Here is a 12943-nt window from a genome sequence, read left to right as displayed (position 1 = left end):
TCACATACAGTACTATCTACAAAAGATATAATGACAAAGGAAAAACAGCTTTTACTACATCTTAAAAGCAAACAGCTTCTTACTGAAAGGTTTATGAAATGGCTGGAAATAATCAGACACTTCATGAATGAGGAACAGGAGCAGTCTGACCATTCTGAAGCACCGATAGCTACAGCCATAACTGTGCATATGTAAAACCGTCAGCTACAACCACCTCTGGAAAAGGCCTCAAAACACATGTCCCTGTTTGGTACCTATGAGATACTTCTGAGTGTTTCTGCCCTTTACATTTGTAAGGCAAGCTGATATGTGTTTTTCAAGCCCCTTACTCCCACACTGAGGCCAAATTTCTAAAGCACAAACACTTCACAAGCCACTGGGCCATATGATGGATAACTAACTTCAGGTCATGGTTATGAAGCCTAAGCCAACTATCGGAAGAGAAACTGTCTGTTTAACTACTAGTTCTCTGCCATGCAAAACCCTTCCATGTCCATTAATGACAAGCTGGGCTTCAAATGCAGACTCTCTGCCTTCTCAGGGTAGGCAACTTGGATCATAATCTTGAAGAAAAAAACAGTCTGTCAGAGATGAGAGCTCTACTTCCACAGAGCCATTCTGGCCCCAGGAAAGCTTTTCATATCAAAAATGTATTTCCAAATCAAAAGTGTGAGATCCCTGGATGGGAATGGAGGATGTGTTGGTCTATTTTTTATTGGTCTGAACTAAGAAAAGCTCAGTTTCATTTTGGGTCAAACATGAAACAGAGGATGTTACATCAGCATGTGTTTGTAAATTTGTCTGTGATCGCAACTCCTCCTTTGTGCTGTCACCACAGACCAAGGCACCACTCCACCCTACCCTCCACCATGAAGCCCCCGGGAACAGGGCACCAAACACCACATCCTCCACCATACACACCACGGAGTAGGGCATCACCCCATCAATTCCTCCACCATGAGGCACTATGCAAACACCACAGCAGGCCCCATCAGGCTGCTGAGGTGTACCAGGCAAACTAAGAGAAAAGGCACCACTGCAACTCTACATATTCTGATATTTTGTAAAATCTCAAAGGGTCCTTGAAAATTTTCAAAACAGAAAGCGCAGGGCAAGCCATCTCCTTCTCCTCTTTGAGGCAGTGCATTGACTGCCACATGGTTTGGTGACAGGGGAATAGCTGAAGAAGCCAGATCCCCTACGCCCCAACCCTGTCTCCAGTGAGGCCAGACATGGGCTAAACTACTAATGTAAGGCATTCAAATCCCATGAGATATTTTAAGAAGCATGTCTTTGAATACTAGTTTATTTTAATTCTCTCTTTTGGGTTTGGATTATGAACAAAAGATCAACACTTTCTTAACAAATATAAGAGCCAAGACTTTTATTTTACTTTCTATTAAAAAATGAGATTATTGTTTAACATCATAGGATTTCTGGAGCCAAGACTTTACAGAAAACAGGAAAATAATATGAGATTTTAAAGAGAATTGTAGAGCTTCAAGTAGGGATTTATAATAAATGGGTGATTATCCATAAATGGAGTTAGAGGGAATCTCATCCCAGAGGAAAATTTTATATACAAACATTACCTTTGGCTTGCACTGGAAAATATAGATTAATAAAAATAAAATTCAAAATTATTTCACTATTGAAACACTGTAAGTCTTACTGAAATAGTTGTATCTGGTAATGTAAAACTGTATTTGTGTTTATAACTGAAAAGCCAAGTTTGTGACTTACCTTGGTTTTTTGGTATAATATCTTACAGTTATATTGCAGGAATCACAATACAAAAGATAAGGCCAGATCCAGCCCAAATCTAGATTAGGGCCCCTGTGCAGCAGCACATTCTATGTGCCTCAGAAGGCCAAAATAGGGGAGCACAGCTCATTGCTGCTCCAAGGCAACTCCACCCGAGTGTACGACACTGAGGGGAAGGTAGGGACTCTCATTTAAATAAAACGGGTGACATTCTCCCATCAGGATTCCATCTTCTTGTTGCTAGATGTCTCCAAACCAGGTCTAGCTCTCCTCGGCAGCACCTGTGTTTTCATTATCATGGTTCTGCTAACAACCAGAACATGGAATGAAGTGCAACAAACTGAAGCTGAGCAGGGGGGATGGACCACATGACCTCCAGAGGTCTCCTCCAACCTCAGTCACCCTGTCATTCTGTCATTCCAAGTCTTGTCTAATCAAGATTTGCTAAATGAAATTAACAGATACTAGTGACCTGCTTATGAACAGCAGGAAAACTTTGGTGTCCTTTTCAAGCAGTTCAATTAGATTAATTTCCCTAGGCTCTCTCTGTAGTTAATGTGTTATCACCCCTCCCTGTCTACTATAAGAAATCCAGAGAGAAGCTCTTCAAGACAGCTGTGAGAGTGCAAGGATGTGATGCAGAATTTCTCAGCAATTGCCTCCATTTCTGGGCCATTCAGCATCCCATATGAATATGCTACCCGTGGAAAAGCAATACAGGCAAAACTCTCCCTGTTTGTAAGATACAGAGTGTATGCCATTGGCGGTACACATGTTGATGTACAAGTGGTATACAAGTGGAACATGCCCTTGCCGGATCTCTCAGAGGAAGGTCAAATCTCACCTATGCTGCTGAGATCTGTAGCTCACAGCCACAGACCCCTGTTCTTCACCTTCTTTTAGTGAGGGACAACTCTCTTTCTAGTGCTTTCAAAATTGGTTTTGTACCAAACTTCCTCTCAGAAGTAGGATGTAAAGGACTACATAGAAAACTCAGGAAAATAAGCCTTCTAACCTAAGTACTTAAGTCTGTAAAACTAAGTCCCTTAAAAGCCTCTTCATGTAGTTTCAGAAGTTTGATGTTTAGGATATGTTCTATTCTGCTGCCATACAAAATTAAATCAGAGTAAAAAAAATCAATTGTTCAATTTAAATTTAAGCTAAATTAAATTCAAACCCATGCTGGTTTAAATTCTTCAAAGGGCATATAAACTTTTCGGGTGAAACAGCAGAAATAGTTATTTGCTATCAGCAAGACCTTTCCTTCAAGTATTAGCAAGCCATGTTCCCAGATGCATAAAGCAATGTCTCAAGCCAAAGAAGCTTATTCTAATTTATTCCAACTTGTTCCAATTTATTCCAACCAAGAATCTGGCCCAGTACCTTTAAATTTTCTCATACTACTTTCTCTCTCAATTATATTTCAGTGCACTGATTATGGCAGAATTACTGAGTTAGGTGATGTATTTAACATATTAGCATATTTTTGACAACTTTGGAAAACAAAGGAATATTCTTTCTTTCTTCTGTCCTCCAAAACTTGTACTATTGTGATGCTCCTTGTACTCTGAATCATGCCACAATGCTAAAACTGATGGAGGTTACAACTAATATTTTAACATGTGAGAGCAAGCCATTGGGCCTGTTTCTGATTTCACTTCCACCAGCATATTTTACATACTGCTTCAGTGAAATTGAGAGTCAGAGGTCTTTCAGAGGAGAAACAGATATAGACCAGAAAGAACTGAGCATTTGCTTATAACTCTTCTGGTGTGCTGTATTTTAAGAATTCATTAATCATTCACTAGGTGGGGCTGATACTTCACAACCAAGAAAAAGACTGAAAACAACTGGAAAGGAATTGCTTCAGTAAAAGTAATGCTTTTATTTCAAGGAAAATCTTTGGGTAGGGTAAAATTAATAATTAGCCTTAAATGAGATTTTTTTGAAGTTTGACTTTCTATATATGAAATTTTACTCATTTAACTATAAAGTATTTGAATTCTTTTAACATGGATATTTTGGGCTTAACTCACATTTTTAAGTGCAGGTGTCTACTGCCAGTTGACACTCCTAAAGGTACCTAAGGTACCTGAGATACCTGCTTAGGACTAGCAGATGTGATGCAAAACTGATAAAAGACCCATGCTTCCCCAAGGAAGCAAGTGGGGGCCAAGAAGCAGAAGCACGATTGTACATATAAGGTGGTATGAGATGCACACAGGTGGGTAACGTTATGGCAAGAAGCAGCTGAGCTGAATATGATATGACAAGTGCAGGAAAACAACAATAGGGAAAAATAGTTTGAGAATAACCCTTCTCCACCTTATCCAGACCATAAACCCTCACCTCATCTGGACAATTTGAAAGCTGATTTGGAAAACAGGGGCGGGAGACCCTTTTTTAAAAGTCATATACAACATCACAAGCAAAGGCCAGAGACAAAATTTCTTATAAACCACTTTCCAGAAAAATGCCTTGGTTTAGATTTAACTAATGATGTCCAGCCTAGAGATTCCTGCCTGGCAGCTAGGATTTAGACAAATACCCCAGCTGGAGCCATGAAAAGGGAATGGTTGTTAAGCAAATAAGCAGCAGAAGTTTCCCTCATGCAAAGGCAAATTCTATCCCAGAGCAGCTTAAAGGGGCTGGCAGTCACATTGTGTTGCTGAAGCAGCTCAAAGCAGTCAGCTCTGATGAATGAATTGAGCCCTGAGTCACCAAGGTTCTGGAAGTCATTAAGATAGTAGAACAAAGGGGCATGAAACAGTTGATTCATACAGTTCAGTATAGTTATTAAACCTGATGATCTCAGGACAAAAATTTGTGAAGGGAAGGCAAGGCAAGGCAAGGCAATGCAAGACAAGGCACAAGAGAAAAGCTGACATAGGGAAGGGAGCACAAAAACTGACATGGAGTGTAGCCACTGGCTAGTTTTAAATTTTTCATGCAGAAGGGAATTCAAGTGAAAATAAAATAAAAACTAAACTTGAAAGAATTCTTTAAGACAGTATTTGTTCCATAAATCACAGAAATCTACTTAAAACTGCTGAAGTAGATTATAAGAATTTTGTTACTTGTATGAGCAGAATTTAAACCAAATGAATTTTAGCTGAGATCACTGAGATTGTGCTTTGCGGCAAGCAACAATGATATATAGAGAAGGACCATTCATAGTATCTATGAATTCACAGGGAATTTATAGCTCAGTAGCCTTTGCTCAATATTTCTGCCATTTGCTTTTAAAACATTTTTACTCATTAACAAAAAATTATTCCTACTATAAATGATCAAGTAAAACACTAATAAAGGTGCATACATTTAATTATGCTTTCAAAGACAAATCAAAAGGGATTATTTTACAGAATCACATCCCAATTATTCATCAAGAACACAAACTCTTTGATTAGGATTATTACACATGTTCAGTTACAGAAAAGCATATGTATGTGCTGGAGTTTAAGGCTTCTCCCTGAAACAACTGAGTTTATTTGCATGCTAAAGTTACACTTTTTTTTCTTGATGGTGGTCATTTTGTCAGGAATTTTTCCATTGAGTCAGAAGTTGAGAGCTATCAAGGGCAGCAGAATGATTAAGCCAAATGGAAATCAAAACAGAGTGGAAAGAAACTACACAGACAAAGCAGTAGTATAGGAAAGAGAAGAGAACAATATGACCATGAGTCTTTCAGGCTTTCTACCATTCCATTTAAACAAAACCTTGATGCAGCACAGAGTTACTGAAGAGCAGATTTGGGTATTACAATAGATTACCCTCTCCTTCTGGATTCTAATTCCCTTTCGGATGTCAGCATGACTGTAGTCTTTTATGGTTACTCATGGTTATTTATGGTTTTATTGACATTTAAGGTTATTACTGCTATCATATACATTATTGTTCATGGTTTGTATTACAGTAGTGTCTAGAGGGGAATTCAACTGTATTTGCTCCCAGGCAAGCTGAGAACAAGGTTTCACTTTTAAGGCTCTAAATACCAACCTTAGTTCAAGACACAGAAGAGAAAGACCAAGGGAAGGAGAGATGACTTCCTCTCTACAGCAGGGACAGGAGTATGTGCTCACACAACCAGTGTCTGGGCCCTGTCCAAAGTCTTTTGAAATCAAATCACTCATTGACTTAAATGGGCATTTAACCAATCTTTACATATACACTTACAAGACAGAGATCTTGAAAAGTTTAGAAATGTATTTTACAAGATATGGCTAACAAGTTTCAGATCAAGTTAAACCTTCTGTGAAATTAATACATTTTCTTTCACCTCCACCCCACCAAAGATCCTCTAATACTCCATAGGCTTTAGAACCCTAAAAGTCAGTGTTGCAAAATTCCCTTGGAAACTGTCTGTGGAACCCAAAACCTGAGTATTTAGCCATTTAGGACTGTCACCTGTGAATTCATTATTGACATTACCTAAGGAGACCTCCTGGAGTCTGATAGATTATGAATCCTCTCTTATTTGCGAACATTACATATTTGATTGAAGCTATAGCAAGTCTCATATAGCCTGAAGAAAGGAGTGAAATTGATCATCACACCCATCATCACCCCTAGGAAATTCTGTCTGACAACAATGAAAGATTTACAAAAATTGGAGACATTAAACAGATTTTTTCTGACAGCCTCATACCCATAAACGTACACCTACTGACATATATAAAAACATCTCGTACTGGAGTTTTAATAAATGAATACCAAAGATATTGACACTGAAGCAACGGTAATTGAAATACTGTATATGAGGGGAATCAATATTAACATACCTAGTTTCATAGATGTTCGAGGTGATTACTTTCATACATTTGCTTATACGCCATTATTTCCTCTTGCTACATGCATTCAACCAAATCAAGAAAAACTTACTAATGCTGTGTGGGAATCATCTGTGAGATTAAAAAAAGCCTACAATAAAGAAGGTGGTTTTTAGCTATTGAACAGAAATTACCATGATTGCTTATTACTGTTCAGATGTAATAAGATGTGACCAGATTAGTTAGAATCCAGTCTTCTCCTACATAAAAAAATGTCATGAAACATCATTGGTCCCTATGCCCACAGTCAGGTATGCATGTCACAGTGTATGAAACAAGGGAACTGTTCCAGTGATGTTCAAGTCATGTTGCTGATGCAGTTGAAAACCTTGGAAAATTTGTTATGGCCATTTATTATGAGGTACTATTTATGCAAATGTGACAGGCTGAATCTGAGGAACAAGGACTGTTTCTATCTGCAGAAGTTTTCTCAGAATTGAGTTCCCAAAGCTCTCCAGAGGACAAGAACTCCTCTCCCAACACAAATAAACTCTAATGCATGAGCTAAGAAGTCAACAAATACACTTTCCCTTCTATGCACCCAGAAGCAGTGATGAATGTCTCCCCCAAGAAGTTCAGCACTTCATCATGCAGACATATATGACACAGATCCCTCTAAACATTCAGTCACCTGGAAGCATGAGGTGTCCTAGGGTAGTACAGCTTAATTGCACATGGCATTAAATAATTGTCATCATTTAATCATAATGTTACTTACTTATTTCACAATGATGTTGTGAGGATTAATGAAATGCTGCATTTCTAAAATTATTTGTGCCATCCAGAACAAATGATGCTATTTCAAAAATACAAAGCATTTTCATAGTTATCAAAGTAAGTGATACACTGGTAATAAATGCTTGTGTTGGTAAGCAAGAACTAATAAGAACTAATAACTGTACTTATTTAAGTAGTAAAGAATTATTTTGTTTCTACAAAAACATAAGAAAATACAAACCAGTAAAAAACAGTTGAGTCAGATTCATCTGGGAAACCATATGCAACGTTAATACCTTATCTCAGATGTTGTCTAGAGACCAATGGACCTTTGGAAGGTGCAATTAATCCCATCTTAAAGCAGGGGTGTATAAAACAAATAATTAATTGCTTCTTTGATGCTCCTATTTCTCTTCTTTGACTGAAGAGGGTGACTGTCAGGGCAAAGAAACCTCTGCTTTTCATAGGCAAAGTTGGTCAATTATGCACTCATATGCACAGGAAGTCAATTTACACATAATAGCCACTTAACAACCACAATTCCTCTTACAAAATTAATTATTCTTGCTACAGGATATATATGAGGTTAGCCAATATACCCAAATTAACTTTGTAAATTTAAAGGCTCTTAAGCTACTTTGAATTCATGAAAAGATGGTGAACAGTCACCTTACATACTACGCCAAGTACGGGTTTTTGCATTATTAATTAAAGGAAATTATTCAATACATAAAATGTAAACTGAGTGATTGTGGGGCAAAGAAACCTCATTTAAAGTCAGCAGAGAATGGCAGCAGAGATGAAGTTGCCTGAACACGTTTCTCTTTTGCACTGCATAAAATCATCTGAAGTTACTGCCATCATGGTGCTTTTTCTGTATGAAGATGTGCCTGTTCTCGTTCTCCTGTTTGTTATTGGATGCTCAGCTGTTATGCCTGTTCAGTGCTGTAAATGGAATTGTTAAGTACACAGATAGATGAATTGGATCTTTTTGTTTTAATGCAGATATAGGAATTATTACAATAAAAAAGTTTTATGAATAACTCAATATTTTAAATTGCCAGAGGTAACTGCAATGTTAACACTCCAATGGTGTTACACAAATTCTTAACAAATAATGATTAGTTTTGCCTAAAATAATTATTTTCCATACTAACTATTGCTCAGAGATTGCTACTGTTTGATACGTATAAGTAATATTTTTAATAGGCTGGAATTGATCATATCACTTCTAAAGAAGATATTCTTGCTGTTGGCTGTTATACTTTCTGTCCTTTTACAATTGGGAAAAATAAAGGCAAAATTAAAGTTTACACAAAAAGGATCATTTTGTTATCCAGTATGCCACCGGAAGATCATCATGTACTGCATAACACAATGAACATTCACAGATTCGGGAGCCAATTTCTTTGAAGGGTATGGACTTTATTGCCTGAGACATGTTTAAAGTTTAAAGAGCATTGTCTTCCATCTCTGCTATGATGTTCTAGGGAGAAAATAAAACAAATTCCTCAAAAAGCCTTCACTTTTGATAATCCTCAAAGATTCTTCACTTAAAAGTGAAGGGTCAACTATATATTTCATGTGAAAATTCAAAGTTCTGTTGTACACTGTACTATGGTATTGTAATATATTTTTAATATATTTACTTTCTGTTATTTATTTATGATACTCAAAATTACACATAGGATGGCTGAGATTGGAAGGGACCTTTGGAGGATATCTACTCCAACCTCCCTGCTCAAGCAGGGTCAATTGCCCAGGACCGTGTCCAGCTGCATTTTTAGTATCTCCAAGGACGGAGACTCCACAATCTCCCTAGGTAACCTATTCAAGTGCTCAGTCAGCCTCACAGTAAAAAAGTGTTTCCTGATGTTCAGACAGAACTTCCTGTGTTTCAGTTTGCATCCATTGCCTCTCGTTCTGTCATTGGGCACCACTGGGATGGGTACTGTTCCATATCTTTAATAAGGACATGGACAGTGGGACTGAGTGAACCCTCAGCAAGTTTGCAGGTGAAAACAAGCTGTGTGGTGCGGTTGATTCACTGGAGGGAAGGGATGCCATCCAGAGGGACCTTGACAGGCTTGAGAAGTGGGCCCATGTGAACCTTATGAAGTTCAACAAGGCCAAGTGTAAGGTCCTGTATCTGGATCAGGGCAGTCCCCAGTGCAGACTGGGGGATGAATGGATTAAGAGCAGCCCTGCAGAGAAGGACTTGGGGGTACTGGTGGATGAAAAATTAGGTAAGAGCTGGCAATGTGCACTTGCAGCCCAGAAAGCCAATTGTATCCTGGGTTGCATCAAAAGAAGTGTGGCCAGCAGATTGAGGGAGGTGATTCTGACCAAGCAGATCTACTTGAAGATGCCCCTTCTCATTGCAGGGGGGATTCTCATTGCTAAATGACCTTTAAAGGTTCCTTCCAACACAAACTGTTCTACGATTCTAGAATTATTCCCTTCTACTCCACCCTCATGAGACCCCACCTGGAGTACTGCATCCAGCTATGGGGACCCCAGCACAAGACTGACATGCTCAAGCAGGTCCAGAGGTGAGCCATGAGAATGACCAGAGGACTGGAGCAACTCTCCTATGAAGAAAGGCTGAGAGTTGGGGTTGTTTAGCCTGGGGAAGAAAAGGCTTCAGGGACAGCTTACTGCAACCTTGCAATACTTAAAGGGGGCTTATAAGAAAGAAAGAGAACTTTTACCAAGGCCTGTAGTGACAGGACAAGGGCTAACAGTTTTAAACTAACAGACAACAGATTTAGCTTAGAAGAAAGACATTCTTTATGATAAGGTTTGCCCCATCCAAGTTGTGGATGCCCCATTATTGGAAGTGTTCAAGGCCAGGTTGGACGGGGCTTTGAGCAACCTGATCTAGTGAAAGATGTCCCTGACCATGGCAGGAGGGTTGGACTAGATGATCTTTAAAGGTTCCTTCCAACCTAAACCATTTTATGATTCTATGAAAAGAAACTGGTTCTGTCCTGTTTGCACCCTTAGAAGAGACGAAGTCCCTGGCTATATAATGTCTTGAACTCTTCCCTTACCAGCTATTCAACTATCTAAATAGAGAATTATCTTGAAGTTGGACAACAAAGTTCATAAAGTGAAGGCTATGTATAATTCTTCACAAGATCTTTCTGCTCAGAGTGTCTCTGAATTCACCTGCATACAGAGGTCTCTCCACAAAACATAGCTTACAGAAATGTTTCTTCTCATCAAAGGAGAATAACGGAATAACGGAAAATATCAGAAAGTCAATGCTGTGTAAAAAAAGTTGTAACAGTTATACCAGTTTTTTATGTTCTGAAGGGAAGAGTGGGTATTACTTGTTTCATATACTTGGTTTTACTAACCAAGTACATAGTTGCAGCAGCACATCATGTTATCATATACAGTCTTCTGTGTTCCATCCTGTGGTGGGTTGACCCAACTGGCAGCTAAGCCCCCACCCAGGTGCTTGTTCATTCCCCCATGGTGGGATGGGGAAGAGAATAGGAAGGGCAAAAGCAAGAAAAAACTTATGGGTTGAGACAAAGACATTTTAATAACAGAAAGGGAAAAAAGAAAAGAAAAAAAAAAAAAAAAACCACAAGTGATGCAGAGGCAATCACTCACCACCTCTAACCAGAAGAAAAATGTCCAGCCAGTCTCCGAACAACGGCTACTTTCAAAAGACTTCCCCCTCCTAAGTTTTACCACTGAGCACAACGACATACGGTATGGAGTATCTCAGTTTGGGTCAGCTGTCCCAGCTGTGTCCCCTCCCAGCCTCCTGCCCACCCCCAGCCTACTCCTTGGGGTTCAGAGTGGGAAACAGAGAAGTCTTGATGATGTGTAAGCACTGCTCAGCATTAGCTAAAACATCAGTGTGTTACCAACACCATTTTGGTCACAAATCTAAAACACAGCACCATATTGGCTGCTTTGAAGAAAACTAAGTCTATCCCAGCCAGACACACTACGCTTTCCTTAATTTATAAACAAATGGTAGACCTTGAGAAAATGAGGTGTTGTTAACATTAATGATGCAAAGTTATATATGGGAATGTAGCAGCTGTCCACGGAGAAGAGCAGTGAGAATTGATGTTGGCTTGAAATTCCTGAGGGACCCAGAAGATGGTCCAGATGGTTTCTTGCACTGTTGACTAGAGACCAGCAGCCTAGAGTGCACTAAGGTAAGTACTTGCAACTCAGTTCAGATACAGCTATAGAAATAACTCAGGTAATAAAGTGTGAGTGGTCTTGAAGGAAAGCAAAAGTTTGGGTGGTAAATTAGCACAGAAGAAACTAGTGAAGAAACACAAACACTGAAAAGTAATCATCGAAACAGACCACAGGAAAGAATTAATACAAAATGGATTTAAAAGCTGCAAAGTTTAGCTGAATTGCTAGCAGAAAGGAACTGACATCTGAAGGCTAAGTAATTTCAAGTTTACATACAGAGAAGACCAAAAGCTTTGCTCGTTGGCTGATCCAGCAGTGAGCTTAGCTACTGAATAAAACAAGTAATCCTGGGGAGGAACAGTAGCAGGAACAGTACATAGATTTTTGCATGCATTTAATGTGCAAAACTTTAGTCTCTTTTGGTGAGGACTGAAAAGGCTTTTCTGTAAATTGATTCTGTCTCTGATAATATGGATTTAAATCTGATTGATTTAAATCTCATCCTGTGCCGAATGACTTCACTCTCTTTGATCTATTTTAAAAGTTCTTTTGAATAAATTTCTTTTGGATACTAAGCCATTGGAGCTTTCCTTCAGAGTAACAAATTATGGCCCTATTTAAAGAGAAGTACTCTTCCTCTTAATATTTGTATGTAATCTTCCTTGGCATTGCTGTGTTGCACCTGTTCATTTATAGGAGGATGGAGTAATAGCTCCCAAAAAATGCATTTGGTAGGTTAACAGGTCTGATTGCATACCTTTTATTCATCTCTGAGGACTCTGGGGCATTTGGCATAATGCAGCTAAAATTAAAATTTGAAAATTTTTATTAAACCCCTTCACCAATCTAATAAAATGAAAGCAACATTCAGTCTAGTATTAGACACACTGTTTACTAAACTCAGTTTTATATATTAAAGCCCATTTCCATTACAATTTCAACAGAAAATATCAGCAACTTGCTTTCCTATGCAGTTGGTGGATGCAAAGTTAGCCCTTACTTTGAAAATAAAACTGCTCATATGTGTAGGTTGCTCTACAGAACTACCTCCGCAGCTACTCTTTTTTTACTTCCTACCACATTGTAAAAGGCAAGAAAATAAATAGGGTCTGAAAGTGGGTAGTGTTCAAAGATACCGAAAACAGCTTTCTTAACATAGCCCTTATTCCATACTCTCTTAAACTGTTTTCACACAATGTGGACCAAACTGTGTGTCTTCTTCTGATCTGTCTGTTCTATGCAGCTAGCTCAAAGAAAGTGAGATCTGGCTGGTTTTGGCTGGACCATTTCCACAACAAAAGCAGAATATCCCTGGAGGGAATAAAGCTGTTCTGATAAGCTCTTATTTCACTTGTCAAAGGAAACAGCAGAGACTTGTCTAGAGAATTTCTAAGTTTCATCTTTTCTCACCTGTTATTGCAAGAGTGAGGTTACAGCAGCTCTTAGACTACATGAAAGGA

This window comes from Strix uralensis, chromosome 1, assembly GCF_047716275.1.
Source record: "Strix uralensis isolate ZFMK-TIS-50842 chromosome 1, bStrUra1, whole genome shotgun sequence".
Taxonomy (NCBI): Eukaryota; Metazoa; Chordata; class Aves; order Strigiformes; family Strigidae; genus Strix; species Strix uralensis.
The sequence above is the reverse complement of the archived record's forward strand: the minus strand, read 5'-3'. Positions refer to the sequence as shown.